The sequence below is a fragment of the Accipiter gentilis genome, chromosome 20 (genome assembly GCF_929443795.1).
Source record: "Accipiter gentilis chromosome 20, bAccGen1.1, whole genome shotgun sequence".
NCBI lineage: Eukaryota > Metazoa > Chordata > Aves > Accipitriformes > Accipitridae > Astur > Astur gentilis.
The window spans coordinates 2,144,678-2,167,056 of NC_064899.1; the positions used below are offsets into that span (position 1 = coordinate 2,144,678).

At 40.8% G+C, this 22,379-nt stretch overlaps 1 protein-coding gene across 8 annotated transcripts in view; it reads right to left on the reverse strand.

The window, feature by feature from the left end:
* CTNND2 (catenin delta 2) overlaps positions 1-22,379 on the reverse strand; it is a 665,464-nt gene that overhangs the window by 113,326 nt on the left and 529,759 nt on the right. The gene's annotated exons all lie outside the window — the stretch shown is intronic.

Here is a 22,379-nt window from a genome sequence, read left to right on the forward strand (position 1 = left end):
TGAGTTAATTATGATAAAAGTGCAACTTCAGAATCCAACATGGGGCCAAAATGTCTGCCTGACCTGCTTCTAGGTTTTACCTGAAATTGTTTAGTGCTAGCAGGCACGTCCTAGCTGCTGAAGATATATTTGTCTCCAGAGTAGTAGGAAAGGACCAGACCATCACATAAAATTAACAGTTAAAAACAAGCATGATGCTTTTCCAAGTGGAGCAGTTTGCTTATTTAATAAAACTCCCAAATCACAAGTATAGTTTTTGGAATCAGAAAAAAAACCAGCAGAAACCAGACTTTAGGTTATGGTTTCTGAAGTTTATTTGTTAACTATCTTGCTTTCTTAAAGGACCAGTTTGTGCATCCTTTCTTCCTTCTGTCGAGAAATTATGAACCCAGGAAGTCCTGAGAGTTTATACTCTCTGGAGTCATCCTCTGCTCCATTTTAATAAGGCACTCAGAATCGGATCTCCCTCGTGCTCAGAAGAAGGCTTCACTGAAAGGATATGGCTGTGCTACCCCACAGAAGCAAAAAGGAAAGTGATTTGAAGCCTAATATCTGCATTTAGACTTTCTCAGTCATTTTACTGTCTTGGATTCTGGTAAGTCTCAATTGTTGTCCGTGCATTCTCTTAATTGTCCATTATACAAGCAAAAAGTATTTTAATTAGTCAAGTATAGGTCCCTATCTTGCTGATGTTATTACCTGGGTCTCCTTTTTGGTTCGTGTGTTCAAATGAAACACCAAGGAGTCAGTCAGCCTCCCAGAGAAAACAGGCAATTTAAATATCCGATGAATAGCCTGTTACGTAGAAGAAAGTCCATATGCCAAACAGACCCATTGGCCATACATTTGAAGGACCTCCTGAAGTTTTAGACACACAAATTCAGCTGTGGGCAACCAAGCTTGTACCATAAAAAGCCCTGTGCCACAACTGTCAAATTCTTTCTACAAGAGGACACAAAAAAGATGAATCTGTGATTCAGGTATAAACCCAGTAATTTTACAGTCAACTGGGCAGGCACTTACATTCCCAAATAAGAAGACACTTTGAATTGGCGGCAAGCTAAAATTTGAATTGGCGGCAAGCTAAAATGAGCTCTCCTAGTTCAATGATATACAGACGTGAGTGCGTGTCTATGTAAATACAAAAGCTGTATCTTAAAAAAAGAAGAAAAATAAAAACAGAGCTTATTTCATACATGTTAACTCAGAATAGCATCTGTATGAGGGCAAACTACTTTAAATCTTGGGACAGGATCTCATGACACTGTCACTTTGGTTTCTCACTCTGTGTTAGACAAGCATTCTACTTGGGCCAGATGACAATTCAGATGTGACTTTCTAGTTGTACAAATTCAAAAATAAATAATGCCATTACAGATGCATTCTGGGTTCCATTTTGACATAAGATTCCATTTTTAATGTTCTAATTTTCACTTTTCCATTTGTTATGCTGATTTTTAAATTGACCCTGTTGTCACTGAACCAAACCAATGAGTTTTGGATCAGGTATTACAACACACTGCATATTCCTCTCGTATACTTTGGTAGGCACCTAAGCTCAGTAAGTCTGTTTGCATGTGCCCTTGAGTTTGAGATATTTAAAAGCATTATTAGTAATGCACTTCTTCTCAGGCCTTATAAATCAAAATATTGGTAAGTTATACAGTTCTTTTGCTTTGGTTTTAGAATCAAGTGAAAAAGATAATCATCAAAATCAGACCATAAACAATGTAAATATTTAGCAGCGTTACCAGTCTGAAAATCCTATGAATAAAGATGAGATTTACCAGAAAAAAATATACGACTCGCAATAAGCAATCCTATCAGCCTTAAGGAACAAACAAATAGGATCGTGATTGCTTAAGTAAGATGATTCCCCTAACCTACAAAGCAGTCTCCCTGTCACATCTGAGTTTCAAGTGCCTTCCTGCATCTATTTTACAGTCTTGAAAAAACATTATCCGTGCAGAGCCTTGAGAAGAAAGGATGGTAAATCAGCTTTGGTTGTTGACTAATCAGATGAGCACAATTAATTACAGCACCAATCAGTTCATTAGATTATTAGGTTCATCTCTTTCTGATCAGCTACTTAGAAATTTTAATACAGAGGATAAGAAGTGACAAAGCAGAACACTCATTAGAATATTAGAAAGTATGAAACGCTACTCTGTATTAAACACATTAAGTTATGGCATAGCATAGAAAAGTAGAAGTCAAGTGCTTTTCAACTGTGTGTATAGTGATACTCTCAGTGAATTGACTGCTGTGGACATTTCTCTGGCTGGAGTCTCTCTCCAAACTTGAGAGGTGTCTTTCTCCTCTACCAAACTAAAAATCCTTAGGAATGCTGTCTTCTATCTCATTTCTGCCCATCCCTAGTCTAGACTACTTCCTAGTGTAATAGTTCCACCTGTTGTTTTACTGTCATTGTCCACGTGCTCTATATTACCAGCACTTGTGTCACAATTTTCAGTTAGGCATCTCAATATTCATTTTTTATTTGCTCACGTTATTTCTTTCTAGTCACATAATTCATTATATGATACTGTTCCTGTGAAATTGCATTTTATTATTTCTAGAAAAATCTCTACCCTTAATTTTCTTATTTTTATGCTTTAACTCCATCAAAAACATCAAGGTATCTATGCTGCTTCCCACTAATAACATCTCACAGTTTTATGATTTTTTTAAGCTAAATACCTGTAAAAAAAATCTCATTATCAAAAATTGCCTAATTGTTAAAGAAAATATAATGTGATGCAAACTAAATTATAATTCTTATGCTTTGGCTAAATGTGCCTTCAGCATAAGAAATAAATATGTATGTTCATGTCCTATTTTCATGACAGTTAACCTGAAATTGCCAGAGTGTGTGTCCTACCTCAGATTATGCACTTCATCATATCTCCAAATGGCTTTATGGGCATACTGAGAGATGATGAAAGAACTGACCCTCTAGGGTGCCCTTCAGCCTAATGAGTCATTGTGCATCATTGCTGCTTGAAATAACCTGTAAAAAAAGAAGGGAATCACTCTACCACAACCCTACTTATCCCCACCTAGTCCATGCCACATAAAACGATGAACAAGCACTCTCTGCTACTAGCACTGCTGTCAATGCTCTCTACCCCTTTGGCTTATACCCCAGGGATGGTGTCTGACAACTTGGCTCTTCTGCCGAAACGAACCTCTTACAAAACCCTACGCTGCCCTGACGCTGTTGTATGTCACGGTAACTGCTCAGGGCGCAGAGATGACTTATTGGCAGAGATTTCATTTTCCCTTTTCATTTTAACACATACCCTTTGATCAATACACTTGTTCAACTAAAAACCAAATTCAAACTTCCCATTGGTGCCTGAAGAGGCTCGTGAAACTCTCGCATGAATAGCAGGCTCTATTCTTCCACTTTGTCATTTGCTTTGCCATGAAATGTACTATTATGCTTGTCTTCAGATATTTTACCATCCCACCTTCAAATGTATACATTTAGCAAGCGACTGTATTTGCTTCATCCTGATTCGTCCTACAAGTTGAACCAAAACACTTGTATGCGGTGGAAGAGGACAATCCCCCCCCAACCCTTCTCCCCCAAAAACGGACTTTGCAGGAGCTGTGTGTATCTGCCCGAGTAAAGGCTTCTGCAGAATCATTGTGTTCATTATCTCACAATCACTTCCATGCATCCTCTTTCCATCAAGCCTCACCTTACACAGGGGCTTTACTATACATTTTTTGGGCCAAGGGGCGGAGTGTATTGGTGGCCTAAAAACCCATGACTGACCACCAACAAAAAAAGGCTGGGGGGAGAATTATACAAACTGAAAAACCAGACAAAGTTGAGAGCCGGTTTCAAGTACAAAGTTACTGATGCCGTAGCAAACTTCAGCCCCAGTCTCACGATAATTATTCCCACACTAAGGGATTTCTGCAGTTGTGACTACTCTTTAGTTGATAGATAAGCGCTCCCTGAGTGACAGATACTCAGCAGCATCTGACTTGCTCCCGTGTCACCTCCTTTTACAACACGGCCAGTGTACAAACCTCACCTCTAACAGAGTGCTTCGACTGCAGTGGGGTTATGCCTGGGAAGAGTTTCATCCTTTGCATGCTTTGTGTGCCAGTCAGAGACCAAATTAGCAAAAAGGTAATTACAGCTTATAAAGGTGTCTGTTCTTTTATGAATAAACACTCATTCTAATTTTGTAATTATTATTTTACCATTCTCCGTTAATTGTCAGTTACTCAACAACATAGCTTCCTCTGGTACAGCGCAAACACAATTCCCAGAATTACAGAAAAAATTGCTATATTAGGTATAAAAGAGTGCAAATTATTTAATACAACTCTAGGAAGCTCAGTTCTTATTCCCCGGCTCTGAGCTGATTTCCATTGCCAAATCTTGCTGCAATAAATATGCTAATACCAAATACTAGTGGATATTTTTTTCCCTTCCTGAACAGGTGGCTCTGGTAAAATGACACTCCATCAAGACGGTAACTGCATGAATCAAGTACTGCAATGTTCCAGTTCCTTGTGCTTGAGTTATCTTTCTGCCCAGAGGAGGAGGGACGCAGAAGGCCCATGTGATCGTAACTGATAAACTACCTGTCCGTTTTGTGCGAGATGATTCATTTACGGACGCTGCACTGAGAAAGGCAAAATCACCCTGCAATTTATTAATTATGATTAAAGTCATTCCTACCACTTCTGTATTACTTGATTTACCCCATTTTTTTACATACCTGCCTACTCACCTGCCAGCTTTACATACCCGTGCCCATGGCCAAGGACCCCCCTGCAGCCGAGCCCGGACCCCTGTCGCCGTCCCAGCGATGCTGCAGCAGTGCCGGTCCCCAGCCCCGTTTCTGGCTCGCTGTTTGGATTTCCTGCCTCGACCTTGGACCTGGTGTATGGTCTCCACCTGAGATCCCCTGAATCTCAGCTCCTCGATAAACCAAAAGCTGTTGTGATTCAAATCAGCTGTTCACGTAATTGTATGTACGCATAGACTGGCAGGTGACGTCAGTCCCTTATTTTCCTCTCCATCCTGCAGATTTTGTCTAGGCGATGTTAAGCTGCTGAGGGCCCTTCACCTTCCCGTACCACATGGGGTACAGGGGCTGGAGGGGCCTCAGCCGAGGCTCAGCCTCTCTTGCACCGTGATCAGGATCAGACGGCGACTTGGGCTTTGCTGGGTACCAACGCCTCTCCCTGCATCTTCGGGTGCCGGCAGCGGGTCCGTGTCCCTCCGAGCACAGCTCTGAGAACAGACTTCTTAGCTGTATGAAACCACACCAGCGTTTAGATGAGGGAAGAGCTGTACACCCCCATCCAGAAACACCCACTGGCACCGATGGGTGCCACCGAACACACCAGGAACATGCAGGCACTGTACGGACTCTTCTGCTGGAGGAAGCTTATGGAAAAGTTACCTGAATTTCATACGCAGTATTTATTCTGCACTAACTTCTTCTGGGGACACACGGTCTACCGTGACAGTATTCACAGGGAGAATTACTGAGAAGCAGCTATTCTGCAGTCCTTTGCTTTCTGCTCTTCCACTGTGTAGACAAGTCCCTAAGACAAAACGCTTGGTTACAACACCCAAGCTGTAACCCATACTCAGCTTCAATTTAATTTTTAAGCCTACTTCCCACCAACCCTATCTGCACTCTTGGCTGATCATTTCACCTAAAATGTTGCCCTCAGCGTCATGGTATTAAGCCACCACTGTCATGAGTGCCATCCGCTCTCTGAGAATCTCCATGGAAAGCAGCACCCCGGCAGACAGAAAACACGAGCCTCAGTGTTTACCCCCAACCTCTGCGGCTGTGCCGGGCTGCTCCGACTACCCCTCCGCCGCCAGTGGCACTGCTGAGATGGCTGCAGCCAGAGCCCCTCAAAATCACGTAGGTGAATGCTGGAATTTCAATCCACACAGTGAAATCTTTTCTCAGAACATGCCTAATTATGCTGAGCTGTTTATAATTCAAACAGCAAAATCTCGTACATCTGCCTCTGCTATTTGCTATAGCCTCTTACAGCAATCGTTTCATGACATTCAGTATGCCTCCCTCCCACTTTCCCCAAATAAAAGTGCTTTAGACCACTTAGGTCTTCAATTTACACATTTATAACCCAAACGCCGCTTGAGGAGTGGCACTACAACCTGCCCCAGAAGATTCAGGCAGCCTGTCATACCGTAAACTTGCTTTAGAAATCTACCCCATTAACTGAACGAAGCATGACAGCCAAAAAAAGCTGCGGTGCCAGGGAAGTTGATTGCTACTATTAATACCCAGAAAGAACAGCAGTAACAAGCATAAACTCTGAAACTACTTTAGAGATCAAGTGCAACCATCTTTGTTTATTTAGCCGAATGATGAAGTCAGTCTGAAATAAACAGCAAGGAGTTTGGGAAATAGTTCAGGATACAAGTTCAGAGAACTCCAGAAAAATATGGAAGTATCAATGAGATCGAAAAATGACACTTAAATGTTCCAAAGTTATACTAGTTAGGAAAAGTAATTAATGAAAAATCCACTGGGTTTCCCCTATCTCCATTCTTTCAAAAAATGTAATATTAATATTTTGCATAGAATTTTGAAGTTTGATCCCAATTTTGACTGGATTTAATTGATTCGAGAGACTTGCAAATGGCACTTTAGACACGGTGCATGTAATGGTCAATACTTTTTTCTGACTGCAATTTCATCTTGATGAAAAAATTATAAACAGCAGCTTGTAACTGCAATTCTGAGATTGTCTATTTAAATAAACTTCTTATTACATATGTCCAATGCCATAAGTACGCATTTCAATTTAAAATCCCATCAAAATACCACTTACTAATTCACAGAACTTTATTTACTTCATAAACTATTCTATGATTTAAGATTAGTCCTGACAAAAATGAAGAGAAACCAAATGAACACTCATTGACCTACACTACTGTAATTGAAAAAAGACGTTTCAAATACAAATCTTTCTCTAGCTGTTTGAAAGTAATCATACTTGCAATTGCTAATCAGTTCATCATTATGAATTATAAAATTCTTTACAGAACAGTACGGTTAGAAAGTCAAGCACTGGAAACAATACCCCAATGAAGCAGGGCTCTGCAACGGTAACTCAACCCCCTTTCACGGAATGATCGCGATACGTTGTCTATGCTGTCACTTTTCACCCCCCCCAAGACTCATGCCACATCCACTGCACAGGATTGACTTTTTTGAGGTGAATCAGAGTTACGCTGTAGAAGGGGCTGGTTTCTGTCAGCCTGCTCGCCTCTGTCAGCAAGTTTTCCGTGACCAACGCAAGGGGAGAGAAGTAATGGCCCTGAGAGGGGAAAGGAGAGACAGGAATTTTGTTCTCTTCCAGATTTTGTTTTCTTTCAGAGCTTCCAATTCCTGTATTCCTCCTTTTCCACGGGCTTGACTTGAAACTCTGGAGTCACTCACAGCATCTCAGAAATGCCGGTTGGCAGGAATGGGTGGGAAGTCATCCAAGTCCAGCCTGCTGCCCGAGGAAGGACTATCATCAACAAAGACAAGGTCAGTGGTTTTGTTAGAGAGCCTTGAAGACATCAAAGGATGGACATCCCGCCACCTCTCCATTCCAGTGTTACTACCTTCCTGGTAAAGCAAAATGTCCGCTTTGAACCTTCCAAGCTGAAACTTGTGTCCTCTTCCCTGGACCCTCTCCAGTTTCCGAACATCTCCGTTGAACTGGGTGGGCCCAAAGCTGGACACAGTATTGCAGCGGTGGCCACACCAGTACCCAGTAAAGGGGGAAAACCTTACAGGGACCTGCTGGCCACCGATATACCCCACTCTGCCATATGCATGATGAGAACACATTGTTGGCTCATATTCGGTTTGGTGTCCTCTATAAAGCCCAGCTCCTTTTTAAAAGGGGTGCTGCTCAGCCACAGGGTTTCCAGCCCGCACTGATAAAACACTTAACAAAGCGATAATCCATTGCATCAGTTCTCTCCCTTCAGCCACATGGCCAGACACTTTATCGCAGAAGGCAATAGCACTCATTAACCATGATTTGCCACTGGCAAATCCATACTGACTGTTCCCCCTTCACATGTTTGGAAATGGATTCCAAAACCCCATGGTTTCTCCAGGGTTTGAAGTAACGGTGGTCCCCAGACTGTCCTTTTTGTTCTCTTCAAAGAGAGATAAATTTTTAGCCCTTCTCTAGTCCTCAGACACCTCTGCCAAACACCAGCGCGATAGGTGCCTCACAACCGTATCAACCAGCTTCTCCTGCAGCACCCTTTGGTAAATCCCATCCAGTTTCATGGATTGGAAGATATCTTTTTTTCTCCAAACAGTCCTTAACCTGTTGCTTGCCCATTGCTGGCTTCTCCTTCTCCTTCCTAAAACAGGATGAAATGTACGGGAGTCTAAGAGCAGGACTTGCCTGATAAGACTGAGGCACAAAAGGTGGTGAGTTCTTCAGTCTTTTCCCTTTTGTCTATCACTAATTAGTCTTCCCCACGCATCAATGGACTCGCATGCCCCTCAACTTCTTTCTGCTTTCAGGACACATGTGCCTGTAAAATCCCCTGCTGTGATCCTTTATGTCCCCGGTTAGCTCCAGCTGGGCTTTGATCTTCCTCATTTCAACCCCAAGGGCAGGACCAAGGCTTTTCATATTCCTTTGTTGTTCTGCTTTCCACTCCTTGGTTTCTTCTTGTGCTTCAGGAAGCTTTCTGTTTACCCAAGTGAGCCTCCTGCCATAATTCCCAGTCTTCCTGCACAACAGGGTGGTTTGTTCCCAAGTTCTCACTGAGGTGGCTTTTTTTCTTTCAAATTCTGTGAGCACCCTTCTCCCATGAAGCAGCTCCACAGAGGCTTCAAAACCCATTGAATCTGTGACTGCCATGGATACGCTGGTGCTGCTGTCAGGAGGAATGATCGAAGCATAGGCAGGTATGATTAACAACCAAAGTTAAAATGGAAAGTTTGCCACTACCGTTGAGAATAACAACCTAAACGTATAGTCCAGGCCCACAGGAGGTTCACACCAAATGCCGCAGTCCGTACTGCTGGCTGGACGTGCTGATGCGAAGCTGCTGCAGATGCTCCTACCCCGTGCTGCCAGTGAGCCTTCCAGTTCTACGGCCACCATCAGCCCTGCTCCCCGCCTGGACCCAGGAATGACGACAGCAGCGTTGCTTTGAGTGAGACGGTAGCAGGAATTGTGCTGATGCCACTAAATTCACTTCACACGAACTATGAAAAGAGCAGAGCAAACTCCAAACTGGCACCTGCTGGCCACTGTTCTGCTTCTCACCGCAGATTCTGAGCACGGACAAATATTTATTATTGATAAGATAGGTTAATAATTTATTTTTTACTGAACACATGATCTACACAAAGTAAACAGCACAAGGACAGACCCCCAACAGAGAAGAGTAAATGTGAAATGATTAAGCAGGACAGGAATGAATAAGCTTGGATGCCTGCCAAAAGTCACAGTCCCAAAATCTGCACCAAGGAAAACTCCAGCTATTCAGATGGCATTGTAAACACGATCCATCTCCTCCTTTCTTGCTTTCTATAAGAATGAGAAAGAAGGAAAGAAGGAAGGAAAAGGTACTATTGGTACTATTGGAAACCAAGAAGAAAACTGGTGGATAGTGTCACTATTACCCTCATGATAATACATTCCTGCACTTGATTTAAGAATGGGAGCCATTAGGTTGGCTTGGCTTGTAAGGAGCAATGGAAGTCAATTACTTTTGCTGTGTGGCAGCTACCTCCAAGGTTTTTGATAGATGAAGGCCAGTACATGACAGCTATCAAAGTATTAAATACATTCCAGTTCCTGCATATTTGTTTTTACCTATTATGCCTGATAATACCAGATGGGGTTTGAATTAGCATCCCCCAAACTCTCTGTGTACTAACTAGAAAATAATTTGAGTACCCTTATACAGAGGGAGATATATTTACTTTGCTAAAGCATGATCAATTAAAGTCCTCATGTACTTGTAGGAGAGGAAACAAAAACCATATCTAGGGACTATGATACTTTCACTTTGTAAACTCTAAATCTTTAGAGTTTACAGTATAAAGATAATTTACAATAATGATCTACCCAAGCCCTTGAAGAATGGCTGACTACATAACACATCCACTAGCAATAAAACATAATGATAGGGCTTATGCTACAAAAACCTAATGTTTGTTTACATAAATTAGCCCCCATTTAGTAATTACACTGTATGTCTGCCATAAGGTCAAGCAAAATGTAACCCTGGCAGAAGCAATACTGCATGCATTATAGTCTAGACAGAGATATGTTGGGGAATTATGGGGGATAATTAATCAGTTAATGCTTTCCATGTGTTTCATGATGTGTGTAGCCATGATTCTAGAATAAAATTTTTGTGCTAATGCAGTCACTTGCCACTTTCTCAAAAGAAATACTACCAACTGCTGTTATTCAGGCCAAGGACTACAGTAAAAAGAAAGTATATAGCTATATAAACACATACAAACCCCCACATAGACGCACATACGTCTTTCTTTCTGGTTTATTAGGAAGTAATGATAAATTTTCATTATAGATAATAATAATATCAAAGTATTTAAAGTACCTATACATTTGGAAGAGCAAATGGTAAAACAAACTGATTATTTAGAGGTCATCTGTGTATACACAAATGTGACGTATAGCAGTAGTATGCCTCTAAACAACCAGTACTTCATTCAGGTGCCTTGTTAAGCAAGCCACCTAAAACAAGTCATAAATTGCTTTTATAATCAAGGGAAGGTGATAGATTTTCTCAAACTCCTCCAAGATGGAGATGCTGCCTACTTAACTTTGGGTACCTTACTTTTCTGAATTAAAACCCAAATGAAGAAAAAACCTCAATTAAAAAAAGAAAAAAGGGTTCTGGGAAATGTGGGATTAATTCAGTGCCCAAAGACTCTTTTATAGTTCACTTTTCTGCAATCTAACTGAAGGCAAAACCAAAATTACCGGTCCTCTCAGAAGTAAAGCCAAAACAAAACCAAAAAAGCAAGCACATTTTTCCTGTCAAACCAAGGAAAAGTCCCCACATTGTTTCTGTCGATCGTGTAAAATCTCAGTTCAGAAAAGCGCAAATCCTTCACGTGGATTTCCCTCTGCCCCGTTCCAGCACTGGTGATCCCGGTGGCAGCCACGCTTCAGCTGATTTTGCTGGTGGATCCTGTGCCCGCGTGCGGATCCGCTGTCCTCAGTAAGCCCCGCAACCTAGTGACGCTTGTTTTCGAGACAGATTATGAGATCTCCCTTGTTTTTGTGGGGTTACGAAACTTAAACACTTCTGAGGTGACAAGCTGTGCCCAAGGCCATTGACTGCAAGTGCTCTCCTGCGCAGCCCGGAGTGCAGCCAGACCGCGGGCACAAGCAGCTAACCGTAACACGTAAGTGACTACCGAGAGCACAGACGACATTGGGTATTTTCTTGTATTTGCACAGATTAGAAGACATTCCTTCTTAGCGTGAAGGCTGGCAACCAAAGACAGCAATCAAAATCAATCACTTTGACCACTCTACTGAAAAACAAGGCCTCAACACAAATTAATTATATAAAGTGAACCCAGGGAATGAAACAATTATTTTTTTGGCACATAAAATATTTTTATTTTCTATTTTATTATGTATTTTTACTTCATTAGGGGATTAAAAAAACCCCAAACCGCCCACATTTTTATATCCACAATAATTAACGTTGTGCCCTTTCACGACTATCGCTTTTGAAACACTTTCCAAGTATTGTACTTCTGTGCATAGTAAATCAGATATAAAGATGGATGAATGACAGGAGGGGAAGAGGAGGAGGTATTTCACAATGCTACTGTCCTTCAAGAGAAAACGCCAAAGCTGTAACCAACTAACTGTAATAAATGAGTACCTGACAAAAAGAAATGAGCTGTGAAAGTAAAAAAGCTACACTAGGATGAATATTTCAGAAGTACTTTGTTACGGAAATCCTCTGTATGTAGTGTGCAATCCTAGCTAAAAATACGATCAGGCAGATGTTAAATATTTTCATATAGTACATGCAGATGCAGTTAAAAGACAGGATTAGTATTTTTTTTTTTTTTAAAAGAATGTGCTCTTCCCAAAGGAAACTTACTCAACAGTAGTAAAGAACTTGAAAATACAATATGAAGCTAATTTAGGGAAGGCCATAGGAAAAAAACCCTGAACCCCACAAACCTCTAATATCTTTGTTTCACTCATTTTTATAGACGGAAGTCTTCCACCCTCCCTGCTGTATTAGACAGAAACTTAGCACAGACTCTGCTGGCAGGAGACGGGAAAATCCTCTCGTCCTGCTCTGTTGTTGCCTTTGAGGCAGTGTCCGCAGGGCTGGGAGCGTTATCGGCGAGCTGGAGCTGGAAATCGGCATCGCCTTGCCCCAGCTTTGCACCCTCTCACTCCACGTGTGTGTTATTTTTTTATCACGCCCAGAGAAATATTCAAATTGGATAAAACTGATGAAACTGAATTAGCGACGGGCATCACACGCTTTTTACTTCAGTCTTTGTAAAAGTCTCAGTTTACCCCCAAATTAACTGTCCACTTTGCTAATCCTCTCAGAAAGGGGGAAATCCATTTGATCGCAAGTAATGGACTTCCTCCTTCTTTCTCAAAGTGTCCCTAGTAGATTGTCCTCTCTGCTCAAGCAAGAATCTTACAAAGTGCTAAAGCTCCTCTATGGCCATGACAATAAGAACACCAGGCCAACACTTGCCGGGCAAAGTTTCCCAAAAGACGACATCCAGAAACGATCTGCTCCTTTTTCAGTCTTCAGCTCAGACGTGGTGAGTGCACTGTAAACTAAGCAGGCTTGGCAGCCTATTTCATCACAGCCCCCAAGAGCTGTATTTCTGTTTATTTACTTCATCAAGAGGCTTCCTGAGAAAATATTTCCAAACCAGATAAAAGTAATGAAGTTTCTAAGTGTGGTTAGTGGGGACGGCGGGTCTGAGGGGCTCAGTGCTAAGGACGGTACCGGAGCGCGTTTCTCACGAGCTCTCAGTAGCTCACCAACTCGTGGAGTCGTGGAATGCCATCAAAGCCTTCTCGCAGGAAAAGACTTGAGTGCTGGCTCAACTTGAGCTGCTGGCATTAATTACTCTTGCGCTTGAAGTGAGGCAGTTCGCATGCCCAAAACAATCTGAAAGGGGGTGATAAAATGTTTACCCTGTGATGTTGGCTGGCTTATCCAGAAGCACGAAGCAAGCTCAGCGTACTTCAAACAGGTATCTCTACTGAAAATCCTCGGACTGAGCCAAGAGACCAAATGATCTTCTCACTCCTGGGGGAAGTTTCTTTAGATTTGAAGCAGTCTGTCGTAAGATAACGAGGGAAAGCTGCGGAATTACACCCTGCCTTTCCTTCACTATGCAGAGCCGTGTGTTTTCACATGTTCCTTTTTCATACTGCCTAGTAACGCAAACAGCTTTAAGAGGAGAACAGCTACTTAATATTCAAATCAAGCGACGAGCACCAAAGAACCTGAACCTGACCCAATATTATTTCATTATCTGTGGTGGAATTGAGTGGGCATACAAACTCTGGATGATTGTGTTTCTCATCTTCCTTGGGGAAATAAACCACCATCCTCTATCATCAGTCACCGTGACCGTGAGTGGTGCTACAGAATTGTCACAATCAGTTTTTCTCTCATGCTGAGACAAATAATAACTTCTGTGGAGCCAGACTGTAGCAGTTTTTCAAAGTCCCCATTCGAAAAGGACTATCCAGGATTTTGGACAGTCAGCAAAGCAACAACAGAGGTACGCCAGGGTTCCCATGACACCCGTGGCCCTTGAGATCCTTTCTTTCCAAATGGGCCCAGAGAGAACTGGCTCCGTCTCTTCAGCTTCCCACGCAGTAACTGCACGGGCACGCTGACACATTCTAAAATACACACGGTGCCACGCAGGCTTGGGGACTCTTCCCAAACAGAAAATAGCTGTGCTGCTGTGATACTCAGCTCTGCAGCTGGCCAGCGAGAAAGGGGCTCGTTATAGTCGGCTGGGCTTGGAGTCCGCTCAAATCAAGTCAGCAGGCCACCAGGATCCAGACCGCGCTTCACTACAGCGTCTGCCAAGCTTAACACTCACTGCTGCATAAACGAAAACTCTTCTGAAATGACCCCCCTCCCAGAATCTAAGCCCTTTCACAAAACAATTTCATTTTCTTCAGAGCATTCACATCCACGCAGCTGAAACCTCCGACAGAAGGAAATGTAAATTAACACTACCTCACCATGCAGATGTGAGGGGACATTTGATTTTCACATTGGGCACTAGTTAACCGCAAGCATTCAACCTGAAAGGAATTAAAACCACTAAAAGCTGGGAAAATAGTCATTCAAAACATACTTGAAATAGTCAACACATCTCTAACCCAAGGCTAGGGTCCACCATAAGCCATTCAGCCTGAGGCAGCAGTCGACGGTTTTGTCATCGTCGCTGAGCCTAAGAATATCATAAGATGAAAGCAAAGGTACTGAGGCACATCCATTCTTTACATACGTGTGTGTATAATTTCCAGCAACAGTAAATTAGTAAATTACAGGAAGAACACACTCCTGCCATAGCAACAAGTAAGTATTTATAGCTGTATGCCACCCAGTTAAGTTGCTGGTTTTTTTTCCCTAAAAAACCCACATACATTCATGTTAAAGAGAATAAAAGATCGTAGTTGAAGAATAGGAACTAGATTTCAGCTAGGTCCTAAATTATCAGACTCTGACATACAGGTCCAATATTTCTAAGTTGTATCCAAACATGAAGCCCCATTGAAATCTGAATGAATTTCCCTGTTTGCCCACGGATCACATAAATAATACTTTGAAGATGAATGTTGACAGATCACTTATCTCAGTGCAAAATCAATACTCTGGGAGTTCCTTCTGCATTTGAAGGCAGATTTAGGCAGAGCAGCCCAGCATCTCTTATCAGACATAAAGATGAAGGAAGGAGGTATGCCGTCGAAACTTGTTAATGTGTTTTTCAGTATAGGAGAGCAAAAAGTGTCTGGAATTATGCTGTACTATTCTTCAGAGCAAAGGAGATTACAAAAGGCATTCCACAGCATCAGTTTAAAAACAAAATTTCTGGCTGAGATTTTGATCAACTTGAGCTCAGAATGAACTTCCAAAGATATGTGGAATCTGTAGCATCAGTTTGATAGGTTAAAATAATGCTTTTACCAGAAATGCTGAAAAAGCATTAAACTTCAGACTGCTATTTGAATACCACTGCTATAATTAATACAGTACGACCTTGTATAAACCTTATAAATTTGTTCATGAATATGCAGAGTGGGAGTAAGTACGCCGTGAAGAAAAAGTGGGGTGCTTAAGTATCTGACACAGCTACACATTTAATTCTGTTGGTACCTTTCCCTCGAGTATCTTCTGAATAAAAATATTACAGCAGCAATCAGAGGACACTGATCTATTCATACTAAAATCTCCCTCCCCCCTGAATCTTAACATTAGATTTTTATTTCAGTTACACTTCTGAACGATCGCAGCATTCAGCAAGGAACAATCTCTCTCATACCTTGCAGAAATTCGCCTCCGAAACTTTACGCTGAACTGGGATGCAATCATTGCAGCCTCTCAGACTGGGTTGTGACTTTTTTCTAGATTGGACCTTTCAGCTTCTTTGAAAAGGTTAAATACATTTTCCACTGCAGACTGGCTCTTACTCATCTGTGATTCTTCCCATTTTGGTTTGTGGTTGAAAGACTAGGAATGTGGCCGTGAACATTTACACCTGAGCTAGTGAAAGTTTTAGCCTTTTTAAAAATACATTTTGCATAGTTCATGCCCATGAAAGCAGCCTGCCTGAAAGTTTTGAATTAGGGTGCCTGAAATTTGACACTTAAACTCATTATCAACAACATCAAAACTACAAATGATTTTCAGAGCTGGTAAGTCAGTGACAGTCTAGAAACACTAAAAACCAGGTTCCTATATAGACACCTACTCCTTGATTAAAATGCTTGCCATTAGGCAGATGCTACTTAGATTTTACTCCTTTCTATCTCGTTTTAAAAGACAAGAAACTGCTGTTTAGCTCATTTTCCCTCCTGTGAATTATGTTCCCATATGGTACTCTGGGTGGCATTAGCAAACTTACTAAAGACAGTTTTTCAAAATTCATGGTGTACAAGTAATATAGAACTTCTGAGCTAATGCACTTAAAAGTAAGCAATATGTTATTCAGCTTTAACCTGGAAAGACAAGATGTAGAAGCTCTGATCAAGATACCTTCGTTTATATTAAATTGGAAATTATCTGGCAGTCATTTGTACAGTACATGTCAGGAATCCTTTTCTGTTTCTTCAAAATAATTGAAGAGTTGACATTAGCCCTCAGTTCCACCACAGCTTGTCGTTGCTGGGACCAAGAAGCATAAATGATATCATTTTAATAAGAATTTAAGTTCTAGTGAAAAGGGATTGAACTTCCCAAAATGAGACGTTAAAGCTAAGCTTTTCCTTAGCTTCTTGACAAGGCTTTCCTCTGCACTTACTTCCAACTCCAGGTCCTAGAGAAATTCCCAAGCTGAGAAGAGCTCTCAGCAGAGTGTGGGTTTGTTTAACAATGGACACACCAGTATAGCCAGGATAACTCTGGAGTTTAAGAACACTCTAACTTGATTCAACATCCTAGTTGTGGCCAAGTGAGGTTTAACACATGATATGCGACTCTGTGGACTATGTAAAATATAACATGTGTTTCACCACAATGCGGTCATAGAATGTAGCCAGATAATTGGCATCAAATCTGCTGATCTGATGGTCCTCGGGTGTTAATTACACCAGCTTTGTAATTTTAATAGCTCAAAATGCTTTAAAAAGACAAGAACAGTGGTGATCACCCCTTTCTCCAGCATAAGACTGTATCTGAAGAGGCTAAGAGGAGGAAAAATTGCAGGCTTGAATTTGGACAGCTTCCCCTCTGCAAATGGAGAACCCTGCCCCAGTATCCCTCCAGGCAGTTGTGTCTCTTCCACGGCTCTTGCTTGCCGGACTGGTTGTAGTAAAATCTGTCCCTTGAGTAGGCTGCCAGGGGAAATACACAGTTAATGTGAATTTTGTCCTAACTTTGGATTCTGACGAGCCTGGGCTTTCTGCTACCTGATGCACAAGACTGCCAGGTCAGCCTGAGGAGAGCTCCTGGGCTCTGGAAAAAGCAAGAGAAATACTGAGATGGGCTGGCAAGTCCGACATCTCTGTCTCCACTAAAGCATACGCAGGGATGGACAAAATGTGACTGTTCTCTTGATAGGAGGAGGATCCTAAAATCAGCAGCAAAGGTCCTGGACCTACTGTAAGAAGCCGGCTCCATTTATACCCCACTGAAGATATTCAGAGCTTGTACCAGTCAGTAAAGACAGAAACATATTTTAGCTTCAACAATCAACCCTTTTATATCTGTATGTATACACACATAAACACGCACATACACATGCACATACGTACACGTATCCGTTCAGTTTCTTAAGAAACGTGTTTCGCAAATATATAAGAAAGTTTCTTCATATATATGCATGTTTCTTTAGAAACTAAACAGATGATGAATAATACAGTCTGTGCTATTTATTTTATGCTGCTCCCACATCTTCTTTTGCCAGTATGCAGCAGAACATTATATTCAAAACTGATTACAGAAGTTCCTAAGAATAGGAATCAATAGATGTTGGCTGCTTAGAAGAGAACTGGAGGAGAAATAAGATGGTGGAATAAATGCATTAGCTGTAAATGTCTGTGAAGCAGATCTGTCATCCACAAAACAGTTAAAAACACTTGATATTCAGGCTTCACAGTTAACACAAATTGTTTATAAAAGGTAATTTTGTCCTTCCACAAGTTGATCTATCCAGAAAAAAGCTACTGGGTCAGTTACATTCAGCTCATGTTTTAAAAGCACTTTTCCCCTTTGCTTTTCTACTCTTAGAGCTTCCTACATATTTTTTTCAATTGAAAAATTATTCATGGTATTTTGTGAAAGGTTTGACAAGCACGACAGTATGAAGTATGAAAATTTGAAAGGTATGGGGCTTTATAAACAAAATCTACTTGAATTACTCTCCCATACAATTTCTAATCAACTAATGGGGGGGGGGGGGGGAATATAAATATTTTAATAGATCTTTGATTTTCACAATTGCCCCTGTACCCTCAGTTTATGATGAAAAATTAAATGGAACATGAAGGAAAGAAAAAGACAGCATTTTTATGATTGTGCATCTAAAACCAGATCAGAATCTTAAACCAGTAAATTCTTAAAATTCTTTTAAGTCCTCAGATGAGATTCTATTAACATAAATTCATCGAAGAAACCACAAGGTTCCAGACTGTACATTGGGACAAAAACTCTTGAAAAGATTTTTGTCTGGGATTCTTTCAGACAGTCTTTGTCCTGGACAGAGATCTACTTCTGTGTTAAGTAAGCTTGACGCTTCAGGTTAAGACAACATTATGCAATGTGTCTCCTGTTGATTTTTAAATTGCAGATTAGGGATTGGAAACACCCCCTATAAACAACTGGGATTCCAAATTCAGTTTTCACCTGACTTTCTCTAGTGAGTCTAAATGAATCAGAAACTATAAACCAAAGATACAGTATTTCTCTAACCCAAATAAAGCAGTCACAGCTGAAATCTGAAAGGAAAAAAGAAGTCAAACTTTCACAGAACCTACCGAGGTAAGGTACTGGTATCTCAGTGGGGAGGCAAGTAAATTGGGTGATTACTCTTAACACATGTCACACTGAGGTCTGGCAATTTATGAAAGATTAAGATTAAATTTACAAGTGATAAGTATAACAATGTATTTAGAGCTTTGAAATATCTAAACCATTTCAAAGTATTCAAGTTATGTAAAATTAATTAGTACAATATTGTATTAAAGCTATTTGCTTTTTTCAAATCACAAAAGTATGCAAAGTGCATTTTGTAAATAATGTCTTTAAGGAAAAAAGACAACAGGAAAAGAAGGTCTGATGTTGCTGCTGTCTTTAATATGATTTCATACTGATTTCAGCTGGATTACTGTGTGACTGGAGTTGCAGACTTAAGAACTTGGTTGAGAATGATAATGAATAAGCAGACAAGAGTACTAAAAATTGTAGTTAACAAGGAACTTTTTAATTGAAAAAGCATAAGAAACTCTCATCAAGAAACTGAGAAAAGGGAAGATCAGCAGAAAGAATAATAAATGAAATAGTATAGTGAAAAAACACAAAGATCTGACTATTCCTATATAATGGCCATTGCAAACCACTTAATAGTATTGTATATGGGATGGATTCTACTACAGCACCTCTCAGATATTATTGAAAATTTTCAGCAGTGAGTGCATCAGAAAACCAAAGGCATGGAAGACTGACCACCCTCCCACCCCAAATGCCCCTGGCATATTTGCTAGCATTAAACCTTACATAATACAACCTGATGTCCCTAAATCTGTCAACATTACAGATTCAGAAACATTTGTCAAGTATTCTGAACTACTTTTCCTGTGATACTGAGCATCATCACTGATAATCCTGACAGAAATAATCCAATGTCCCTTCAAAAACCAGCTCTCGCAAAAGGAGAAAAAGCAAACAGCAGAGGACAACCAAACCAAAGTCTTAGAAGAAATTCTGCCATGGAAGATGACAACGGACTTTCCATTTACCAGATGAACACGGCACTAGCTTAGCCAGCAACCACATCACATCTTCTTGATGTACATCACCTCCCTTGTCAGTGAGATCTTGAAATGGAAACACGAGGCTGGTAACTAGTCACAAGTGGCGAGCGTTGGGAGCTGTTCAGTTTATCGGGGGTGGTGGGTATTCAAGGAACGCTGGCTAAAGTACTACCTGCACAGAGCATGCGCTACTCCGGTCATCGCCACTCTCCAAGCTCTTCTTTCTGATTTTCGCTGTTTCCTCCAGCCTACAGACCCATCACCTTACGTGAATTCAACACCAGAATCCAGTTACCATCTCAGAGGTCAACTTACACTTTTCTCTCTTGCACAAACACGAACTTGACATTTTGTTCAGAGTGAGAGATTTTCAACAGCAACTGGGGAAAGGTAAACAAGCAAGTTCCTGCCGGTGTGAAGCAAAAGTAAGTTCAACCCTCTCCAAATGTTCTGGCTCTGCCAAAGAGCATCCGCACAGGCTAAGTGGGATGAAATTAGCTACGGAAGATGGATGAAGGCCAAATAAATACCTAAAGCTGTTAGAGAGGACAGAAAGATGCATCTGGGAAATAGGGAGGGTTTGATATCAGAAAGATATTAAAAAGCCATACTATGGTTGAAGGGCCTGGGTTTGGAAGGAAGACCAACCTGCTCAGGACAGCCGTTTGAGCTGCTGCTACAGCTGCCTGGGAACGATTCAAGAGTTATAATATGCACAGTCTTCTGCAGGCAGATATGAGCCTATTTTGCATGAGCTGACCAGAAGCCATTCTGCTATGACAGCATACCATCAAGCACTCGGTAGTAAGCCTTGCTGCAAAGCAGTGTGTATTAGATCAGGCAACATACCATGCTCATGTGGCCCCAAGTCCTCAGGCTGACCCAGAGTGCAGGCTACAGTAAGCTCACACCAGTTTGCAAATGGGCATGCACATACCCTCACACACAAAAAAAAAAAAAAGAAAAAAAAAGAAAGAAAAAAAAAAAGGAAGATTTCAAGACCAATGTGCAACAAATCCATCAACTATGAGGTTGGAAGAACTGAGGTTTGCAGGATCAGGGATGGACATCAGTCCCTGAGAGCAGCTGGGAAAAATTAACAGGCAGACAGAGCTTATGGATTGGGGAGACAAACACTGGACATGCCCGTTCAGAGAAGGGGCACCGTGAAGCCCCAAATTTATAATGGACAGCAGCTCTTTAATTGAGACAGGTTAAACATCGGGAGTGTGAGACATATAACATGGTACAGGCCTTTAAGGAATGACTTCTGTCAGAGTGATTTGAGTAACTTTTTTTCTAGCCATTTCAACGCAATGCAACACAATTATACTACCAAACTCTTTTCAAAATCAATACAACTCAGGTACAAATGCCTAGCTTCAGTCACATATCCCAGCATAGCTGGTATTCACATATACATACCTGCATTTAAGTCCAATACAAGTATACTTGCAACATGGATGTAATTACCTTCTATCTTTCATTGTGTTCCGATTACTTATAAACAGTCAATAACAATTACAACTTTTCCCCTTAAACTTTTCAAGTATTACTTCTGAAAGGGAGACATTTCATTTGATGAAACAGCACAAAGACAAAAAGGGGCCTGCTATAGACATGTAAACAATACTGCTATTTTACTTTGCTTCCTATCAATGTTTTTCTATTTAGCTCGTTGAGGGATATCTGCTTTGGATGCAGCATACAACGTAGATTGTATTACCGATACATACTATTCGCCTAACAACTTTCCTGTGATGTATGTAAAAATATAACTAATCAATTTTCATGTCTCTGAGATAGATTACAGATTCTCCAATATATAAGAAGAACAAAAAAATCAATGCTGAAAAGAACTTGCCTAATATGTTAAAGTATTTCAACAAAATGATATGGATTGGAATTCAGAAATTGCTATGACTTAATCCTTTTGTAAGGTTTTGTCAGAACTGAAACTCCTCTTACTCATCCTATTTTCATTCTCACATCTACAGTGATTTTTACAGATCATATTGCACATATTTAGATAAGTACACCTTGGTGTTGCATATACAAGTTTGGCATACAAATATAAACATAAATAAGTATCATACTTGCTGAGGATCTATTTAAGTATTCTAGTTGCACAATGTTAAATTGGGTGGTCTCTTATTGAAATCCATTTCTCATCTTCACAGAGCAGAAAAAAAATCTACTTCATATATTTATTGTAACTCCAGGAATGGCATCTGCAACCCGTAAGGTACGTTACTTTTTGTGAGCATCTTCATTCCTTTTTGTGCTGATTAAATTGGGTATAATAGTGAGAATATATTGACTTCATTTAAGCAACTAGGGAAATAGGACAAATCTACAAGGAGAAAAACATCTGTAATATACAAGCTTGAATGAGAAGACTGGTCAAAGCTGCTAAGAAAAGAAAAATAGAAAACCCACAGCAGCACTTGTAGAGATTGTTTTTGAATGGCCTGAGGCTTGTTTTCTAATTAATTTCCAACTTTAAGTTTACCGCACTGAAAGTCGTCATCTTTGCTGACACACAAACTAATTATTTACTTTACAGATGCCTAAGCATGAGAATACCAATTCAAGCCAAAGCGAGATAACTGAGGAAAAGCAAAGGTTTTGCA